The sequence below is a fragment of the Pan troglodytes genome, chromosome 9, assembly GCF_028858775.2.
Source record: "Pan troglodytes isolate AG18354 chromosome 9, NHGRI_mPanTro3-v2.0_pri, whole genome shotgun sequence".
Classification (NCBI taxonomy): domain Eukaryota; kingdom Metazoa; phylum Chordata; class Mammalia; order Primates; family Hominidae; genus Pan; species Pan troglodytes.
This window is the reverse complement of record NC_072407.2, coordinates 51,549,448-51,571,616: the sequence shown is the minus strand read 5'-3', so window position 1 is coordinate 51,571,616 and position 22,169 is coordinate 51,549,448. Positions and strand designations below refer to the sequence as shown.

The 22,169-nt window shown below is 44.8% G+C and overlaps 1 protein-coding gene across 50 annotated transcripts in view; it reads left to right on the top strand.

The window, feature by feature from the left end:
* The first annotated feature begins 1,467 nt into the window (after nucleotides 1-1,467).
* CELF1 (CUGBP Elav-like family member 1) overlaps nucleotides 1,468-22,169 on the top strand; it is an 86,726-nt gene continuing 66,024 nt past the window's right edge. For 15 of the 50 annotated variants that reach the window (XM_063782492.1, XM_063782491.1, XM_063782490.1 and 12 more), the window contains exon 1: nucleotides 1,515-1,653. The gene's annotated coding sequence lies outside the window, so the exon portion shown is untranslated. 50 annotated transcript variants of the gene reach the window in all.

Genomic DNA, 22,169 nt, shown 5'->3' with positions numbered 1-22,169 from the left:
ATGAAAGTGGGATTGAAAGCATGGGTGTGTGTGTGTGTGTGTGTGCACATGCCATGCGTGCAAGCAGTGTAAAATAGAGTGCTTAGGGAAGACTGGACTGAGAAGGTGACACTTAAGTCAAAGTCTGAAGGAGGTGAGGAAGTGAGCCATGTGGATATCCACATGATTCTATGGAGCACAAAAGGAGACAGACTCTCTGCTTGAAACATTTCTACAACCTATAGCAGCAAATATATGGTAATATTTGTGACCACATTCTGTAAGCTATAATGGTCTATAAATATAGGATGTTTTCAGTCAACTACACATAAAACTATTAACAAGAACAAGATCATATATCAGCATTATGAATGTATATAAAACTACCCAGTACAATTAGGGAATATGATCATGTACAATTTAAGGACTATATGGTACCAGAAAAACTGTGGTTAGTTTTCTCCCCCCCAAAGGCGAAAGAGGAAAACCCTTGAGGCTTCTGCTTGGAAGCCCACTTGTTGTTTGTGGTAAGGTAGGATATAATCAGTATTTGTGGGTATAAAAATTATATTCTCTGGGAAGCCAGATGATGTTAGAGAGAAACCATCCCATGAGTTATTTGCATGTTGATGGGGCCAAAAGCTTCCAGAACAAAGTTTTCTTTCTTAATCTGCATTTAACTGCCTCAGAAGGTCTGGAACCTAGGAATAAATGTTGGCTTAAACAACAACAACAACAAATTGTACTGCTTGCGTTCCATCTAGACCCAGGGATTCCAGAGTAACTCAGGAGGAAGTCTTTAGAGACCTAACCTGAGTTAAGAAAAAAATATATATATATATATATTATATATATATATTTTTTTTTTCGGTAAAACCAGGTTATGGCTGGGCAATCGGTCTCTTAATAGAATCTTTGTGAACTTCCTTAGGTCGCAGCGATCGTTGCCAGGTTGTGCGTTCACACTGATTATCTTGCTAAAAAGCACTCCCTGCACTTGGAACACACATATTCACATCCCAGCAAAGAAGGAAGGCCTAGATGCTGTTGCTTGTCTGCTGGGGCAAAAAGGGGCGTGCCATGTGCCCAACGCTGGCCAAGCACCAGTCACTCACTCATCCATTTATTCAACAAATATCTTATTATGCTCCTATTCAGTGCCCAGTAGGGGTGCCTCCTTGCCCACCAGGGTCATCTAGAGCTCCTGTGGGTGCGGTGGGCGGAGTCGAGAACTTCAGATTCCCAGGCCTGGCTCTTCCCTCCAGCAGGGCTCGGAGACAAAGAGATGCGCCCCTGCAGCTCCCTCGGTTGAGGGCTCCGCCCGCGGCCCCAGGGGCTTAGGTGCGGCTGCTCCTCCACTTCCCAGCCCGAGGGGGCGCTGCAGCGCCCGGCGCTCGGCCCGCCCCTACGCCGCGCTCCGCTCGCATCGGCGCTGCGGGCGGCGCCGCGGTGATACGTTCCCCCTCGCCGCGCTCCCCCTCCTCCTCTGCCCTCCCCGCCGGTGGTAGGTGCCGGAAGTGCCGCCATTTTGGGGTGTTCTGCTCTGGCGGCAGCGGCAGCGGCGGCGGGACGCGGAGGCTCCCCCGGGATTCGGCCTCAGCAGCGAGGCGGCGGCGGCGGCTGCGGAGGCGCAGGCAGCAGCTGAGGCAGCGGCGGGCTCAGGTGCAGCCGCTGGTGAGTGCTGCGGCCGCAGGATAACGGGCCGCGGGAGGGAGGGAGGGGAAAAAAGGCAAGAGGGAGGCGCCGCGGGGCGGGTCCGGTTAGGGAGGCCGCGGGTCCCAGGGCCCTTCGGGCGCGGCCTCTCCTCGTTCCCTGCGTCCTGGGGTAGGGCTGCGATCTCCTCCTGCATGTCGGGGTCCCCGGCTCCCCGGGTCCTGTCGCGTTTGCCCAGCGCGTGCCCCCGCGCCCAGGGAGACCCGCCCTCCTCGTGGCTTTGCTTCCTCTCCCCGCGCCCTTTACCTTCACTCTCTAGGCTCAGAGGCCTCGTGCCCTGCCCAGGGCCAGCTCCGTTTTCCTCCTCTTTCTGTCTGCCGTGCTGGACCCAGGCTACCTGCCCGGGACACCCCATCTCTGCCCCTGTCGCCTCAGGTGTTCTTAGTGTCCACTCCTGTGGGTGCCGAAGGGTCCGCGCCCCTAGAAGGCAGCGCTTTTCCCGAGCCTCGAGAGCCCCTCGTTCCTCGCCCCAGATCCGCTACGGCCTTGGCTCGCCCTCCCCCCACATCAGGTGCTCACCCAGTCGTGGCCTAGTAGCTGGGCAGGAATCTCGCACCCGGGAGCGGGAGGAGCACATTAAAGTGCTTTCTTCGCTAGGGACCAGGCTTTGATTTTAAAGCCAGTGGTGTCTTGGTTGTGGTCCTCCGGGCAGGATGTTGTTGTAATTCTTGGAGACCATTACACATGCACCAAGGAGCTTCTCATTGGTTTAGGCTCATACCCATAGTTGAGGGGAATGTGGTGAGATTTTGACTGGAATCTGTTTCCGCAAAATGGAATCTCTTTCTCGCCAGGAGAGAGCTGTAGGTTTATTACCTTCGAGTAAAAAGGCTGTATAACAGTTTTAAAGAGCATGAAACGCTTTATAATGTGTGCAGTGTAAGAGGTTACAAATAATGAATCTTTTACAAGAACTTCATCCTTTTTTTTTTTTTTTTTTAAGACGGAGTTTCGCTCTTGTTGCTTAGGCTGGAGTGCAGTGGCGCTATCTCGGCTCACTGCAACCTCCCCAGGTTCAAGCAATTCTCCTGCCTCAGCCTCCCAAGTAGCTGGGATTACAGGCATGTGCCACCACGCCTGGCTAATTTTCGTATTTTTACTATAGACGGGGTTTCACCATGTTGATCAGGCTGGATGGTCTCGAACTCCTGACCTCGGGTGATCCACCCGCCTCGACCTCCCAGAGTGCTGGGGATTACAGGCGTGAGCCACCGCCCCCGCCCGGAACTTCACCTTTTAAAGTTCTTTTCACTGTCTTTGATTACCCGTGAATTGGGAAGGCTTTAATTGGATGCTTTCCCCTTGCCCACAAGTGTAGCTTCTCTCCAACCGCTATGGAAGTTTCAGCCTCTCTATTAATCCTTGGTGAGAATGAAGGCGTCTCAATATAGAATCACCTTTTCTGTTTTAGCATTAAGGAGTCCACTTAGAAAATCATGGAATTACAATAGCATACACAAACTGTTGCTACAGTGATTTTCTTCTCATGTTAATTTTTATATTCTTCTGGCTTTACTTACCTAGTATGTGGTTTCTGATCATGAGTTAGCCAAGATTGAAGCAGCACTGTTGGTAAAGCAAAGCTGGAGCTTTCAGTTGTTGCTTTAACCAGGAAGGTTATGGTTCCCCTAGTGGTTCTTTCCTCATGACAGTCCACCACCTGTTTCCATTAAGAATGGCCTTTGGCCCAGATCACAGGCCTCAACTTCTATTCAACCATTCATTCTGACCCCTTTAAAGAAAACCCAGGGTTTTCTTTAGAGATTGTGCTATCTAGACTTAAGATCTGGTAGCAAGAGGGGCTGTTAGAGATGGAATATCTTTTCTAGAACCCCTTCACTTTTTGGATGAGGAAACTGAGGGCCCTAGAAGTTAAGTGACTTACTTGCCCAAGGTTACGTTTTTTTTTTTTATAAACAACATCACGAGTAATAATGCAATCTGCCCTTTGAGGTGTAATGAAATGGGAAAGGACCCTGAATTGAAGTTAGAACTAGGCCTGGATTGTAATGCTTGCTCTGTCATTTACTGGTTACACAACCTTGGCAAGTCACTCAACTGTTCTGCTCCTCAGTTTATTCGCACCTGCAAAATGAAAGAAACAGCATCTGTCTCACATGGTATTAGTTCAGCTTCAGTAACATGGTGAAATACCCATGATGTAATAGGCAGACAGTGAAGTTTTTAGCCAAAATGATTTTTTTCTAAAGATTTCCGTGTATTTTTCTTAATACAGAAGTTACAGATTCACTATAAAAAAAAAACAGGTAAGTCAAAAAATGAAGAAACTCACCCATAGTGCCACCACTCAGAGATGATTGTTAAATATTGGGTCTTTATCTTGCCCATCCTTTTCATATGCTATAGAAATGCCTATCTTCCCAAAATAGGCTTATCTCAGTCACAGTTTTGTGATGTGGGTCCGGTCCCCCCCAACCCCGCCATGGAGTCTTGCTCTGTCAACCATACTGGAGTGCTCACTGCACACCCTGTCCCCCGGGCTCAAGCAATTCTCCTGCCTCAGCCTCCCGAGTAGCTGGGATTACAGGCGCCCACCACTGCGCCCAGATGTTTTTTGTATTTTTAGTAGAGATGGGGTTTCACCATGTTGGCCAGGCCGATCTAGAACTCCTGACCTCAGGTGATCTGCCCACCTCAGCCTCCCAAAGTACTAGGATTATAGGTGTAAGCCACCGTACCCGGTGTTTTGTTTGTTTGTTTGTTTTTGTAGAGACAGGGTGTCACTGTTTTGCCCAGGCTGGTTTTGAACTTCGGATTACAGATGTGAGCCACTGAGCCTGGCCTACATTTTTAAATTGTGGTTAAAAACACAAAATTGGCCGGGCGCAGTGGCTCACACCTGTAATCCCAGCACTTTGGGAGGCTGAGGTGGGCGGATCACGAGGTCAGGAGTTCGAGACCAGCCTGGCCAATATGGTGAAACCCCATCTCCACTAAAAATACAAAAATTAACCAGGTGTGGTGGCATGTGCCTGTAGTCCCAGCTACTTGGGAGGCTGAGGCAGGAGAATCCCTTGAGCCCAGGAGGTGGAGGTTGCAGTGAGCTGAGATTGCACCACTGCACTCCGGCCTGGGCGACAAGGCAAGACTCTGTCTCAGAAAAAAAAAAAACAAAAAACCCACAACATTTACTAACTTAGCCATTTTTAAGTGTTCTGTGACATTAAGTACATTCGCACTGTTGGAAAACAGATCTGTGAGTTTTTCATCTTGCGTATCTGAAACTCTATACCTGTTAGACAAGAGCTCCCCTTTTCCCCCTCCTGCTAGCCCCTGGTAACCACCATTATTTCTGTTTCTACCAATTTGACTACTTTAGATAACATCATGTAAGTGGAATCATACCATGTCTGTTTTTTGTGACAGACTTATTTCACTTAGTGTAATGTCCTCAAGACTCATCCATGTTGTACTGTGTGACCGGATTTATTTCCTTTTAGGGCTAATACCCCATTGTGTATATATATATATCATATTGTTTATGGACTGCATCCACTAATGGACTTTTGGGTTGCAGCTACCTCTTGGCTATTGTGAATAGTGCTAATGTGACTAGGTGTGCAAATAGATATTCCAGCCTCTGGAACAATATCAGTTGTTTTGGATATATACCCCAAAGTGGGATTGCTGGATCAAGTGATAATTCTGTTTTTAATTTTTATTATTTTGAAAGAATCTAGGCCACTGGAATAGTGTTTTTTTATTTGTTTGTTTGTTTTTTGAAGAACCCCTATACTTTTTTCTATAGCAGTTGCACCATTTTACAGTCTTGCCAGTAGTACACAAGGGTTCCAGTTTCTCTACATCCTTGACAATACTTTTTATTTTTTCATGGCCATCTTAATGGGTGTGAGATACCTCACTGTGGTAGTTTTGATTTGTATTTCTCTGCTGACTAGTGATGTTGAGCATCTTTTCATATGCTTGTTGGCCATTTATATATTATCTTTGGAGAAATGTCCAAGGCCATTTCCCAGTTTTTAATCAAGTTTTTTGATTTTGTATTGTTGAATTATAGAAGTTCTTTATATTTTCTGGAATTTTTTTTTTTTTTTTTTTGAGATGGAGTCTTGCTCTGTTGCCCAGGCTGGAGTGCAGTGGTGTGATCTCTGCTCACTGCAACTTCTGCCCACTGGGTTCAAGCCATTCTCCTGCCTTGGCCTCCTGAGTAGCTGGGACTACAGTCATGTGCTACCACGCCCGGCTAATTTTTGTATTTTTAGTAGAGAGGGAGTTTCACCATGTTGGCCAGGCTGGTCTCGAACTCCCAACCTCAGGTGATCCGCCCGCCTCGACCTCCCAAAGTACTGGGATTACAGATGTGAGCCACCGCACCCAGCCTCTATTTTCTGGATATTAACCCCTTATTAGATAGATGATTTGCAGATATTTTCTCCCATTCTGTAATTTGTCTTTCACTTTGTTGATTGTATGCTTTGATACACAGAATATTTCATGTTCGCTATAGTCCCATTTGTTTATTTCTGGTTTTGTTGCCTGCACATTTGGTGTCATATCCATGAAATCATTGTCAAATCCAATATCATGAAGTTTTTCCTCTATATTTTCTTCTAGGAGTTTTATAGTTTTAGGTCTTACATTTAGGTTGTTTTAACCTTTTTTTTGAGATGGAGTCTCACTCTGTCACCCAGACTAGAGTGCAGTGACTCTATCTTGGCTCACTGCAATCTCTGTCGCCCTGGTTCAAGCGATTCTCCTACCTCAGCCTCCCAAGTAGCTGGGATTACAGGTTCCTGCCACTGTGCCTGGCTAATTTTTGTATTTTTAGTAGAGACGGGGTTTCACCATCTTGGCCAGGCTGGTCTTGAACTCCAGACCTCGTGATCCACCTGCCTCAGCCTCCCAAAGTGTTGGGATTACAGGCTTGAGCCACCGTGCCTGGCCCGTTTTAACCATTTTTAAGTGTATAATTCAGTGACATTAGTTACATTGAGGTGTTGTGCAATCATCACTGTGATCTTTCCAAAATGTTTTCATCACCCCATACAGAACCTCTGTAACCATTAAGCAATAACTCTCAATTTTCCCCTCCCCCCAGCCTCTGGTAGCCTCTAATCTATCTTTGTTTCTGTGAATTTTCTTATTCTAGATATTTCATGTAACTGGAATCATGTAATACTTGGCTTTTTCTGTCTGGCTTATTTCACTTAGCGTGTTGTTTTCAAGGTCCCTGCATCATTTTGTAGCATGTATCAGGACCTAATTTCCTTTTTTTTTTTTTTTTTTTTTTTTGAGATGGAGTTTCGCTCTTGTCGCCTAGACTGGAGTGCAGTGGCGCGATGTCAGCTCACTGTAACCTCCGCCTCCTGGGTTCAAGCTGCCTCAGCCTCCTGAGTAGCTGGGACTGCAGGCATGAGCCACCTAGCCTGGCTAATTTTGTATTTTTAGTAGAGATGGGGTTTCACCATTTTGGCCAGGCTGGTCTCAAACTCCTGACCTCAGGTGATCTGCCCGCCTCGGCCTCCCAAAGTGCTGGGATTACGGGCATGAACCACCGTGCCCAGCCCTAATTTCCTTTTATGGCTGTGTTCCTTTACTTCTTGAGGTCAGGAATGTCTCCTTTATTTTGCTGTCTTCTCCTTTCTTGGAGTTCTATAAAGGTTCAATTGATTACAATTCATGCTCTTCATATGGATTGCCAATCACAGAGAGACGTCCACTGACCTATTCAAACTTCTTGAAAATACAAATATGTCAGCATGTATAAAGTGGTCTATAACGATAATCCAAATCACTGTTTATAGCATTTTAAATTTCTAATCTAGTCAGATTTTCCTATCTTTGAATATACAGCATTTTCTTTCTTTTTTTTTTTTTTTTTTTTGAGGTGGAGTTTCGCTCTTGTTGCCCAGACTAAAGTGTAATGGCATGATCTTGGCTCACCACAACCTCTGCCTCCCGGGTTCAAGCGATTCTCCTGCCTCAGCCTCCCGAATAGCTGGGATTACAGGCATATGCCATGACCCCCAGCTAATTTTTTGTATTTTTAGTAGAGACGGGGGTTTCTCCAGGTTGGTCAAGCTGGTCTTGAACTCCTGACCTCAGGTGATTCGCCCACCTCAGCCTCCCAAAGTTCTGCAATTACAGGTGTGAGCCACTGTGCCTGGCACAGCATTTTCAAAAAATGTGTGCTGAAAAAGTATCACGTGAAGAGGATAAGAATTGACAAGTTCCTGCCTTTGCTTTATACCTATAATATATGAATGGCTTTCTTAGGTGGACCAATTTCTAGGTATTTTATGTTGTGCACAGATAAATTTGTAAATCTGTCATTAATGGCCTAGTTAGAATAATACTTTCAGGTATGAACATTTCAAAGATACTCATAGGTCTCTCAGTTTGTTCTAGTGTGAAGAAAGTTGGCTGGGCGTGGTGGCTCATACCTGTAATCCCAGCACTTTGGGAGGCCAGGGTGGGCGGATCATCTGAGGTTGGGAGTTCGAGACCAGGCTGACCAACGTGGAGAAACCCCGTCTCTGCCAAAAATACACAATTAGCCAGGCGTGGTGGCGCATGCCTGTAATCCCAGCTACTTAGGAGGCTGAGGCAGGAGAATCGCTTGAACTAGGGAGGCAGAGGTTACAGTGAGCCAAGATCAAGCCACTGCACTCCAGCCTGGGCTACAAGAGCAAAACTCCATTCCCTCCCCCGCCCCCCCCCCCCGCCCAAAAAAAAAAAAGATATTGAGAGTATCTGTCAATTGCATGAAAGGCCTTTCTCCTATTTTTCTCCCTTAAAAAGATGTAGGGAGGCCGAGGCAGGCAGATCACAAGGTCAGGAGATCGAGACCATCCTGGCTAACACGGTGAAACCCCGTCTCTACTAAAAATACAAAAAAATTAGCCGGGCATGGTGGCAGGCGCCTGTAGTCGCAGCTACTTGGGAGGCTGAGGCAGGAGAATGGCGTGAACCCGGGAGGCGGAGCTTGCAGTGAGCTGAGATGGCACCACTGCACTCCAGCCTGGGTGAGAGTGCGAGACTCCATCTCAAAAAAATATACACACACACACACACGTATACATATGAGAGAGGGGCTGGGCATGGTGGTGCATGCATGTAATCCCAGCACTTTGGAAGACTGAGGCGGGCAGATTGCTTGAGCTCAGGAGCTTGAGACCAGCCTGGGCAACATAGCTAGACCTCATCTCTACAAAAAATACAAAAATTATTGTATTTTCCTACAAATTTTGTAAAACTTCTATTAAAAAAAGAAGAAATAGAAATAAGGTCTCTGGCAGCTAGGCAAACTTTATGCTGTAAGACTTCAGATTCACTCCTTGTTATTAACCTCTTAATGCTCCTTGTTATTAATATGTTCCTTATTAACCTCTTAATAACCTCTTAATAACTCTTGTTATTAACCTCTTAATAATGAGTATTGGAGACTTTATGGCTCTGAATGAAGGTCAGTATTTATTTGTTCTTTTGAGACAGAGTCCCGCTCTGTGGCCCAGGCTAGCGTACAGTGGTTCAATCTCGGCTCACTGCAACCTCTGCTGGGAGGGGTTCAAGCAATTCTCGTGCCTCAGCCTCTCAAGCAGCTGGGATTATAGGTGCCCACCACCATGCCCGGCTAATTTTTGTATTTTTAGTAGAGATGGGGTTTCTTCATGTTGGTCAGGCTGGTCTCGAATTCCCGACCTCAGGTGATCCGCCCACCTCGGCCTCCCAAAGTGCTGGGATTACAGGCATGAACCACTCCACCCGGTCTTAATTTTTGTATTTTTATTAGAGATGGGGTTTCGCCATGTTGACCAGGCTTGGCCAGGCTGATCTTGAACTCCTGATCTCAAGTTATCCGCCTGTCTGGGCCTCCCAAAGTGTTGTGATTACAGGCATGAGCCACCATGTCTGGCCTATTCTTTGATTCTTGATTTTTTTATTTTTATTTTTTTGAGAGTGAGTGTCACTCTTGTTGCCCAGGCTGGAGTGCAGTGGCACCATCTCAGCTCACTGCAACCTCCACCTCCTGGGCTCAAGCGATTTTCCTTCCTCAGCCTTCCGAGTAGCTGGGATTATAGGCATGTGCCACCATACCTGGCTAATTTTGTATTTTTAGTAGAGATGGGGTTTCTCCATGTTGGTCAGGCTGGTCTCAAACTCCTGACCTCAGGTGAACTGCCCGCCTCAGCCTCCCAAAGTTGATTGCTATTAATATAATCCTATAGTTACCAGAACATGTATACTAGAATTACAGTACACTGAAATGGTCAAAAGGCAAATAAAATAGAAATAAGAAAATTTTGATGAAAATCTGGAGAATTAAGTCTCTGTAATTGAGAGTTGATTTTTTGGTTGTGGAATCCTTGAAATGGTTTGAAAGAATGATGTGACTTGAATGGGCTTTATAAACACAGCCTGGTAAGGATAGCTGTGACAGCTTGGGACAGTGGATTTGGGGTACCACCAGTTAACATTTCTGGCCCTGTTTTCCTATCTTTAAAGTGGAGATACCAACTCAGAATAGTAATGTGAGGATTAATTGAGGTAACTTATGCTAGGCACTGAACAGTGCCTGATACAGTATTGATAATGCTGTTTCTTTTTCCATGTGTAAAATGGGCATACCACTAGTCTCTTGGGTCAGTAATGCATTTCAGCCAAATGAAATAAATAACACAGGTGAACTGCCTAGGAGTGCCATACATAGATGAGCAGTAGCTACTATGTCAGTGTTCCTTTTGTTCCCTTTTATGAGTGCATTTTGTTTTGCATTTTCTTGTGTCTGTTGTGGCTTAAGGGATAAGATTTGTGTGTCTGAAATGCTTTGCTAAACAGGACGTTGTTCCTTGTGGAATACTTGGGTAATATGGTTTCCTAGATTTCATATTCACTATTTCTACTTTGAGAGTCTACTGTTAGGAGGCTTCTGTGTTCAAAGAAAACTGAAAATTATAAATGAATATTTTGGATTTGTAATAGGGGACACTTGGGTCTCTTCGTAGCTTCAAGTGACAAGTTGAGGCGGGGAGGAGGGCTCTAATATTTAGAGTTGTAATGCAGATTTAAGACTTAATCAGTTTTAGCTATTTGCTTTGTAAACTGTATTGTATCAAGAGTCTTTATTTGCCGAAAACAGCTTTCTTTCTTTTTTTTTTAGAGACGGGGTGGGGACGGGTCCACGGGTCCGCTATGTAGCCCAAAGTGGTGCAAACTCTTGAGCTCAAGCAGTCCTCCTGTCTCAGCCTCCTGAGTGGTTGGGATTGATTACAGGAGGGCAACATCATGACTGCCTTGAAGACAGTTTCCTTGATGAGACCTTTGTAAAATAACTTTGGTCTTATCATAGAATTGGCTTAGAATCTTCTTAAAGTAGAGGTTTCTTTATAGAATTCTATAGTTATTTTTTAACCTCTGCTGTGCTGTGGAGGCCATGAGTACGTATTTGTTTATTTTACACTTCATTAAGTTCCAGATTTGTAAAGTTCGGGGCTTTTTTGGGCTGTTGTTGTTTTCCGAGACAAGGTCTCATTGTGTCACTCAGGCTGGAGTGCAGTGGCGTTATCGTGGCTCACTGTAGCCTCAACCTCCCAGGCCTCAAGTGATCCTTCCCCACCTCAGCCTCCCAAGTAGCCGGGACTATAGGTGCACAACACCATGCTTGGCTAATTTTATTTTTTGTAGAGATGGGGTCCCACTATGTTTCCCAGGCTGGTCTTGACCCCTGGTCTCTAGCAATCCTCCTGCCTCGGCCTCCCAAAGTGCTGGGATTACAGGCATGAGCTACCATGCTGGCCTTCTTTTCCATTAGAGACAGGATCTCTCTTTGTTGCCCAGACTTGAGTGCAGTGGTGCAATTATAGCCTGGAACTCTTGGGCTCAAGCGATCCTCCAGCCTCAGCTTTCCGAGTAGCTGGGACTACAGGTGCACACCGCTACACCTGGCTAATTTTTGTAGTATTTGTAGAGACGGGATCTCTCCTAGTCTTGAACACCTGTCCTCAAGTGATCCTCCTGCCTTGGCCTCCCAAAGTGTTGGGATTACAGGTGTGAGCTGCCGCACCCAGCCCTGTTGATATTTTCTAAAGATGAGCACAATCCAGCCCTGTTGATATGTTGTAAAGCTGAGCACGGTGGCTCACGCCTTTAATCCCAGCACTTTGGGAGGCCAAGACACGCGGATCACGTGAGGCCAGAAGTTTGAGACCAGCCTGGCCAACATGGTGAAACACTGTCTCTACTGAAAATACAAGACTTAGCCAGATGTGGTGGCGCGTGTCTGTAATCCCAGCTCCTCAAGTGGCTGAGGCACAAGAATGGCTTGAACCCAGGAGGTGAAGGTTGCAGTGAACTGAGATCACGCCACTACACTCCAGCCTGGGCAGCAGGGAGACCCTGTCTCAAAAAAAAAAAAAAAAAAAAAGGAGAAAGTATCAAGAATGATGAGGTTTTTTTAGTGATTGCATTGATACCTAATGGATCTCACTTAATCAAATTTGATGTGCCACTTTTAGATATGTTCATGGGTGCAGATATGGCTTTATTTATTTGAGACAGAGTTTCACTCTTGTTGCCCAGGGTGGAGTGCAGTGGTGCGATCTCAGCTCACTGCAGCCTTCGCCTCCCGGGTTGAAGCGATTCTTCTGCCTCAACCTCGAGTAGCTGGGATTATAGGCACCTGCCACCATGCCTGGCTAATTTTTGTATTTTTAGTAGAGATGGGGTTTCACCATGTTGGCTAGGCTGGTCTCGAACTCCTGACCTCAGGTGATCCACCTGCCTCGGCCTCCCGAAGTGCTGAAATTACAGACGCGCGCCACCGCGCCCAGCCCAATACGGCTTTAGAAAGAACTCTCCACTAACTTTATGACCTCCAGGTCTTCTTTTTGTAGCTACATTCAGCTTTGACAAAATGGAGTTGAATAATTTTACTTTCTTTCTAAGTTATAACTCCATTAAAACTGTGTTTTGGGGGGAACGTCTTTAGTTTGGGGATTATGCAAAATGAAGTTTTTTGATTCCTGGGCTGTGTAATTTTGTAGTGTTATACTTTTAATTTCGAAGGGTCAGTAGTTTCCATTTTCTTTCTTTCTTTCTTTCTTTCTTTCTTTCTTTCTTTTTTTTTTTTTTTTGAGACAGTCTCGCCCTGTCACCAGGCTGGAGTACAGTGGTGAGATCTTGGCTCACTGCAACCTCTGCCTCCTGGGTTCAAGCGATTCTCCTGCCTCAGCCTCCCAAGTTGCTGGGATTATAGGCGTGCGCCACCACACCCAGCTAATTTTGTGTTTTAAGTAGAGACGGAGTTTCACCATGTTGGCCAGGCTGGTCTCAAACTCCTGACCTCAGGAGATCCACCCGCCTTGGCCTCCCAAAGTGCTGGGATTACAAGTGTGAGCCTCCACGCCTGGCCAAGTAGTTTCCATTTTCACAGTAACATTGCTACTCTTTAGCAAAATAATCATTAAGTTAGAAACTGTCACCACTTTCTCCTTGTTCTTTTACCTTTTTGTTTCCTGTGAGATTGAGGTAAGCTCTTGCAGACTGTGTGAATATGTATGATATTGGTGATAATGTGAGGTGACTAATAGTCTACTGTGAGTAGATTGTCTTTTTTAACCCAGTATTATTTGGACATCTGTTAAGTTTTTGTTAATTTCTGTTTTGTACAGATAATTTACTGTAGGCTTTTTCTAGTTGCTTTGTACTTCTAGCTTTTGTGTATGGGAAACATTCTACTTTTCAGCTCCAGCCGCTTTCCCTCACACTGCAGTCACATAGCTCAGCTAGTGTTTCTTTCCTGGATGAATTCTGTCTGGGTGTTGCTGCTGCTAACTTAACATGCTAGATCGGGTGGGATATTCTCAGTGAGAAACACCTGTGCCGTTTACTGGCTGCTTGCCTGTTTTTTGTTTTGTTGTTGTTGTTTGAGAAGGAGTCTCTCTCTGTCGCCCAGGCTGGAGTCCAGTGGCGCGATCTCGGCTCACTGCAGCCTCCACCTCCTGGTTTCAAGCCATTCTCCCTGCCTCAGCCTCCCAAGTAGCTGTGATTACAGGTGCCCACCACCATGCCCGGGTAATTTTTGTATTTTTAGTAGAGACGGGGTTTCGCCATCTTGGCCAGGGTGGTCTTGAACTCCTGACCTCGTGATCCACCCACCTCGGCCTCCCCAAAGTGTTGGGATTACAGGCGTGAGCCACCGCGCCCAGCCCGCTTGCCTGATTTTGAGTGCTCTCTGAGCAAGAGTCTCGTGGGGGCCGAGGAGTGAAAGGAAGTCAGGGTGGTGATGACAGCTTGGAAATGCATAACTGTTTGACATTTGTCAGCTAGTGGGTGATTACTGCATGATGAAGCAGCACTGCTTTGTGTTCAAAGTCATTTTATAGCAGGCTTTCAACAAGGATATTTTACTGGAAGCTGTTTATGTGGTAAAAGATTATTTATCCCTTAGGTCTGTATTTCCTAGATGGCTAGAGCAAGAGGAGCAGACATCACATTTCGTGTTTAGGAATGCTTTTCAGCCCCTCCCTGCTCATGATTCAGTATTTGTCATTTAGTGCACAGCTAATCTTTTTCATGAGGCTTTTCCTGTCCATTCATTCCTGTACCTGATTTAGTATTTTATTATTTCAGCAAGATTTTAAGCTTTTTGAGGATGGAAACTGCCTTACTGCTTAGTGTATTGCATATACTTTAGGGGAGTGGTTCAGGCATATAGTCCCTACTCTAATTATACCTTGTGATTTAGCCCCTCTTGTAATATCTTATTGCACCAGAGGTGGACACCTGGCCCAAGCTGGGCAAATCACTTTGTCCTAGGAATTTGAGATTGGAACTGAGATTCAAGTCTTTAAGATACAAATAGTCACCTACATTCAGAGAACTCAGGACATAAAATCAGATGCTGGTATGCAGCCAAGTTCAGGCTCGTACAGGTGGAAGCAGTGAAGGTCATTCCGTAAGGAGGGAGAAGTAAGTAGATTTCATCTGGAAAGAAGCATAGATGAGAAATGCAGCTCTGGAGAGAGGGCAGCCATCCACATGCAGAACAGAAATCTGGATGCCTAAAGACTTTCCAGGTGTGGGCCTGTTTGGAGTTCTTGGAGTGGTCTAGTACCCTTTCAGTTAACTCTAGTTTTTGTGTAAGCTTTCTGTTATTTTCAGCCGAAATAACTTTGAGTTAGACTTAGTACAGAGCTCTGCACAGCACTTGTAAAATTTGAAATTTAGAATCATCTTGTCAGGGATCATGGCTCTTTGGAAGAGTAGCTGGGATTACAGGTGTGTACCACCATTCATGCCTGGCTGATTTTTTGTATTTTTAGTAGAAACAGGGTTTCACCATGTTAGCCGTGACTGGTCTCGAACTCCCGACCTCAGGTGTTCTGTCCCCATCGGCCTCCCAAAGTGCTGGGATTACAGGCTTGAGCCACCACACCCAGCTGTTGGGAAGAGTGCTTTTTCCCCCATACCCTCCTTAGCCCCAGGCAAAAGGCCACTGGAGGTCTTGACTCCTTCAGTATATACATTTGCATTTGGTGTTTAGAATGCTTTGCCAGATCAAGATTATGAGTTTATTTTTTAACAAGTTTTTTATGATTATTTGTTTTTAATTTTTTTAGGAATATGAGCCTGTTAAAAATAATACTGCTATTTCAGATAGGAAACTTAAAGTGAGCCATCAGTTTTAGAGAATTTTTGTTTGTGAGGCATATGGATTCAGTCTTTTCTTCATTTCTAGTTAAGTGGCGTTTGTTTTAGTTTCCTAATTGTTTCCTCTTAAAAAAATGTTGATGGGCTTGAGTGGAACACAATAATGTGGGTTGAATGGCTGTTGAGACTTTAAACAAAGGGTATTGGTGAGTGGCTGTGTGCCCAGTTGATGGAGTCTCTCTGGTCCCAGCTCAGTAACTTCATGAATGATCTGTGAGAGGAGCATCACAGTGGTGTTTTTCTCTTTGAGAAATGTTAATGAGGGAGAGGGGGAAGCTCTGAGAAAGACAGTTTAGCGCTTCTAACGTGATTTTGTTTTTTTCCTGTGATCTTTTGGTTTGTTAGGTTGAAAGACTTTATTCCAGAGAAATGTAAACATTCCCTGTAATACTAATGAGCAGGAATTAAAAAGAGACAAGCTAGTTTTGAAATGGAGATTTTTTTTTTTTTTTTTTTTTGAGACGGAGTCTCGCTCTTTTGCCCAGGCTGGAGTGCAGTGGCGCGATCTCGGCTCACTGCAAGCTCTGTCTCCCGGGTTCACGCCATTCTCCTGCCTCAGCCTCCTGAGTAGCTGGGAGTACAGGTGCCCGCCACCATGCCTGGCTAATTTTTTGTATTTTTAGTAGAGACGGGTTTCACCGTGTTGGCCAGGATGGTCTTGATCTACTGACCTCGTGATCTGCCCGCCTGGGCCTCCCAAAGTGCTGGGATTAGAGGCGTGAGCCACCACGCCCAGCCGAAATGGAGATTTATATACAACCTGGTACACAGCCAACATCAAGATTCTGTCTTCCATATATAGATAATGTAGGATAGAAAAAGCTAGAAGATATTATTTGATATCAGAGGTCAAATGATGATTGCAAATATATCTAAACAATATTATGGGCCAGGCATGGTAGCTCATGCCTGCATTACCAGCACTTTAGGAGGCTGAGGCAAGAGGATTGCTTGAGGCCAGGAGTTTGAGACCAGCCTGGGTAAATACAGGGACTCTGTCTCTACAAATAAAATTATTTAGCCAGGCATGGTGGTGCACACCTGTAGTCCTAGCTATTTGGGAGGCTGAGGCAGGACTCAACTCCTTGAGCCCAGGAGGTTACAGAAAGCTATCATTGTGCCAATGTACTCCAGCCAGCCTGGGTGAAAAAGTGAAACACCTTTCTTTAAAAAAAAAAAAAAAAAAAAAAGAAAAGAAAACAAAATGATTATGCCTTTATGTGTTGTGTGTATCGTACTAAACCCAGTGCTGTGCATAGAGGAAATTTTACAGTCTATAGTGTTACATAAGTACTGGGGCCTTGCATAAAGTAGATATCTGGTAATTATTTGTTGACTACTCCATGTCTAGTCAAATGGCACTTTAATTTTATGTTTTGGAACAGTTCAGTATTAAGGATTAGTAATAGGAAAAAGACTTAACATTTTAATTCTGTGAATTTAAGTCATTGTCTTCTGAAGATGGAGTACTTTAAAAGCTCCAAGGAGTTATCTGGAAAAAAATGTAAGCAGCTTTCCATCAAAAGACATTATGGTTAAGGTTTGTACTGTAGGCCTGGTGTGGTGGCTCACGCCTGTAATCCCAGCACATTGGGAGGCTGAGTCGGGTGGATCACGAGGTCAGGAGATCGAGACCATCCTGGCCAACATGGTGAAACCCCGTCTCTACTAAAAATAACAGAAATTAGTTGAATGTGGTGGTGTGTGCCTATAGTCTCAGCTACTCAGGAGGCTGAGGCAGGGGAATTGCTTGAATCCAGGAGGTGGAGGCTGCAGTGAGCCAAGATGGCGCCACTGCACTCTAGCCTGGGCGACAGAGTGAGACGCTGTCTCAAAAAAAAAAAAAAAAAGATTTGTACGATAAAAACCTTGTGGAGCTCTGATCTTGAAACTTCGTGTTTTTTATTGCCTGAACAGTCAGAAGGCTCCTAGACAACTCTGATTTTGGCTCAGTTTTCAATAGCTCCAAAGAATAAGAAAAGGAGAATCTGATATTGCTGGCAGTCTGCACTCTTGCCTTTCTGGGCCAAGACATGCTTTTCCAAATAAAATCAAGGAAATAGTAAACCACTAGTAAAAATGAATAAAGCATCCAAGAGTTTGCCTCCTGTCATGTCCTGTTTTCTCCTTTTTGTTTCTAGGCTGTCTGATATTAAACTCATGTGCCAAAACTATACTGTGGACTTGTCCTTCCTACTTCCCCTTTCAAGCTGATGGGAAATAATTATGGAAAGACATTATGTTTATTATATATTCATTGTTTTTATTGCGTGCTATTTCTGTTTAATAGTCTCTGCATACATTTACAAGTGCAATTTTTATTTATTATTATTATTTTTTGAAATGGAGTCTCACTCTGTCACCCAGGCTGGAGTGCAGTGGTGTGTTCTCAGCTCTGCAGCCCCCGCCTCCCAGGTTCAAGTAACTGCCTCAGCCTTCTGAGTAGCTGGGATTACAGGTGGGCACCACCACGCCCAGGTAATTTTTGTATTTTTTTTTAGTAGTGACGGGTTTTCGCCATGTTGGCTAGGCTGACCTCCAACTCCTGACCTGACCTCAGGTAATCTGCTCACCTTGGCCTCCCAAAGTGCTGAGATTACAGGCATGAGCCACCACACCCGGCCTACAAGTGCAGTTTTTTAAAAAGCTTTGCAAACCTCTTTACTGAGCTAATTTGGGTTATAGATAGCATTGGGAAACTATCTATCAGTCTGTCTGTCTGTCTGTCTGTCTGTCTATCTATCTATCTATCTATCTATCTATCTATCTATCTATCTATCTATGACAATCTCGCCTTGTCGCCCAGGATGGAGTACAGTGATGCAATGTTGGCTCACTGCAACCTCCGCCTCCCGGGTTCAAGTAATTCTCGTGCCTCAGTCTCCAGAAGAGCTACTACAGGCCCTTGACACCATGCCCAGCTAATTTTTCTATTTTTAGTAGAGATGAGATTTTGCCATGTTGGCCAGGCTGGTCTCAAACTCTTGGCCTCAAGTGATTCACCTGCCTCAGCCTCCCAAAGTGCTGGGATTACAGGCTTGAGCCACCATGCTGGCCAGAAACTATTTAAAAACAAACTTTTGGGCTGGGTGCTGTGGCTCATGCCTATAATCCCAGCACCTTGGGAGGCTCAGGCGGGCAGATCACAAGGTCAGGAGATCAAGACCATCCTGGCTAACACAGTGAAACCCTGTCTGTACTAAAAATAGAAAAAATTAGCTGGGCACGGTGGCACACGTCTGTAATCCCAGCTACTTGGGAGGCTGAGGCAGGAGGCTCGCTTGAACCCAGGAGGTGGAGGTTGCAGTGAGCCGAGATTGCACCACTGCACTCCAGCCTGGGCGACAGAGCAAGACTCTATCTCAAGAAAAAAACAAAAACAAAAAAACTTGTGGGCATGCTACAGGAAAGCTTAGGTGAGTAAATATAGCAAAACAAGACATGATTTTTTTTTTTTTTTTTTTTTTTTGAGATGGGGTTTCACTCTTGTTGCCCAGGCTGGAGTGCAGTGGTGTAACCTTGGCTCACTGCAACCTCCACCTCCCCGGGTTCAAGCGATTCTCCTGCCTCAGCCTCCTGAGTAGCTGGGATTACAGGCATGCCCCACCATGCCCTGCTAATTTTCTATTTTTAGTAGAGACGGAGTTTCTCCATGTTGGTAAGGCTGGTCTCGAACTCCTGAACTCAACTGCTCCGCCTGCCTCAGCCTCCCAAAGTGCTGGGATTACAGGTGTGAGCCATCTCGCCCAGCCCAAGACATAATATGTTTGTGGAGTATCTTAATAACTATTGCCTACGGTAGTTAATGGTATATCTTATCTCCATAGAACCATTTTTTTTTTCTTTTGGTTTGTGAATTTGTTGTATGAATTGGTTCTGAGTTTGGTTTTCAACACATTTAAATGGAATTTATATTTAGGTTTCAGTAGTTATTAGTGTGAGGGATACTCTTGAAATTTGTGCCAGGTACTTTTCTGGCTCAAACTATTATAGATCAGGCGTAGGGTAGCTGAAGTTCTAGATTATTACTGTGAAATCAAGTGCTGTTTTTGTTAATGTTCATTTGTCTGGTATAAGTTTGCTCTGGGGCTAAGCTAGATCTATGGAAAGACTTAACCCTTTTCCAGAAAGCTTCCAACTTAGGGAAAAAAAATTTTTTTTTTCTAATTCTGACTGTTCCACTTCTGAAAAAAACAGATCCACAGATCAGACTTGTAAATGATCTGTTTTCTTAAGATATCTTCTAACAGAATGGGTCTCCAGGGAACTGAGTGACAACACACATTTAGCTGGGAGTGGCAGTTCATCTCCCTAAATGTAGTTTAACATCACATTTATCTACACACCGCAGTTTTGGAGGCATACTTGGAGATTGAACTTATACTTCTCTTGGCTTATTTTATTTTATTTTATTTATTTTTGAGATGGAGTCTCGCTCTGTCGCCTAGGCTGAAGTGCAGTGGTGCGATCTCTGCATACTGCAAGCTCCACCTCCTGGGTTCACACCATTCTCCTGCCTCAGCCTCCCGAGTAGCTGGGACTACAGTTGCCCACCACCACGCCCGGCTAATTTTTTGTATGTTTTTAGTAGAGACAGGGTTTCACCATGTTAGCCAGGATGGTCTCGGTCTCCTTACCTTGTGATCTGCCTGCCTTGGCCTCCCAGAGTGCTGGGATTACAGGCACGAGCCATGGCGCCCGGCCAGCTTTATTTTTATAATTTTGTGTCTGATATATTTCTAACATAATTGTGTGTAGAGAAGCTGAGATTTCTTGAACTTTGGAAAACATTGAAATCTTGATAGAAAAAATACTAAATATGGCCAGGCGCCGTGGCTCATGCCTGTAATCCCAGCACTTTGGGAGGCCAAGGCGGGTGGATCACCTGAGGTCAGGAGTTCGAGACCAGCCTGGCCAACGTGGTGAAACCCCATCTCTACTAGAAATACAAAATATTAGCCGGGCATGGTGGCAGGCGCCTGTAATCTCAGCTACTCCGGAGGCTGAGGCAGGAGAGTAGTTTGAACTAAGGAGGCGGAGGTTGCAGTGAGCAGAGATCGCGTCACTGTACTTCAGCCTGGGCAACAAGAGTGAAACTCTATGTCCATAAAAAAAGAAAAAAAAGAAAAGAAAAAATGCTAAATATAACTTATATTGTGGTCTGGAAAGAAATAGCAGCATACATAGGTCATAGAAACTTCAGTTGAGTTTATATTGATGTAGCTGCTTTTATGAAGAGGGAGGGGAAAAACTAAGAGTTGAATATATTTAACTATTGTGCAAGAGAGTGTCACTAAAATAGTTTTAAATATTCCTTTTTTTTTTTTTTTTTTTTTGTGGTAGAGTCTCGCTCTATTGCCCAGGCTGGAGTGCACTTGAGCAATCTCAGCTCACTGTAACCCCTGCCTCTTAGGTTCAAGTGATGCTTCTGCCTTAGCCTCCCAAGTAGCTGGGATTGCAAGTGCCCGCCACCATGCTCAGCTAATTTATTTATGTATGTATGTATGTATTTATTTATTTTTTGAAATGGAGTCTCGCTCTGTAGCCCAGGCTGGAGTGCGGTGGTGCGATCTCAGCTCACTGCCACTTCCGCCTTCCGGGGTTTAAGCAGTTCTCCTGCCTCAGCCTCCTGAGTAGCTGGGACTACAGGCATACACTGCCATGCCTGGCTAATTTTTTGTATTTTAGTAGAGAGGGGGTTTCACCATGTTGCCCAGGCTGGTCGTGAACTCCTGAGCTCAGGCAATCTGCCTGCCTTGGCCTCCCAAAGTGCTGGGATTATAGGCATGAGCCACTGTACCCGGCCAATTTTTGTATTTTTAGTAGAAATGGGGTTTCACCATGTTGGCCAGGCTAGTCTTGAATTCCTGACCTCAAGTGATCCCCCCGCCTCAGCTTCCCAAAGTGCTGGTATTACAGGCATGAGCCACTGCGCTTGGTCTAATATTTCTTCAGAAATGTATACTGTATGGTACTATTTCTTGAAGGTAGCTTGCTGAAATAATAAGATCAGCTTTCTGAATTGCCAGATCCAGAACATCAAAAAAAAAAAAAAATACTGTGATCGAAAAAAAAAAGCCTTCTGGATCCACCCCCAGGAATCCTAGTGGGTTCCCATGGTAACAACCTCTTTGCTTACAACTTGTCACTGTGTAACTGTCACTGGGGTTCAGAGAAAAGCCAGTATAGCAAGAACTGTGTGGCATTAACAACTCCTTAATAAAATGCTGTTGCACATTTGCAGTGAGCCAGAAATAGAAAAGAAAGTTTCAAGGTTTTAATTTCTGTGTTCCGTTAATTAGAAGCTTTAAAAAGCTGCCTAATTATGGTAAGGTGCAGCAGTGGGAAGGTGGTGGGTGGCCCAGGCAGGCATAGGAGGGAGAAAAAGTAAGCTATAGGCTGAAAATGTTAGAAACTTCAGAGATTTTTTTCTTCTTTAATCCTATCATTTTGAAAATGAGGGACATGGAATGCCTTACTTAAATTCACATAGAGATAGAAGCAGGAATTTTCCCAGCACTGTTCTGTTGTTTCTACCCACACATTGGATTCACCTTTCCTCTACTTTTCATAGTGAAATCAGTTTCTGAGGTTAGCAAAGGACCTTTACAAAAGTTATGCAGAGAAACTTTGTATCCATCGAAGGAATCCCTTCTACAGCATCCTGGGCAGGCAGCGTCTGCCTCTTTCCTCAGGTGGAGGTGACTTGTTTAATTGGCAAAAGCCCCTATACTGGAGTTCAAAGGGAAGATAGTTTTATGTGGATTCCCCATTTTAAAGCTATA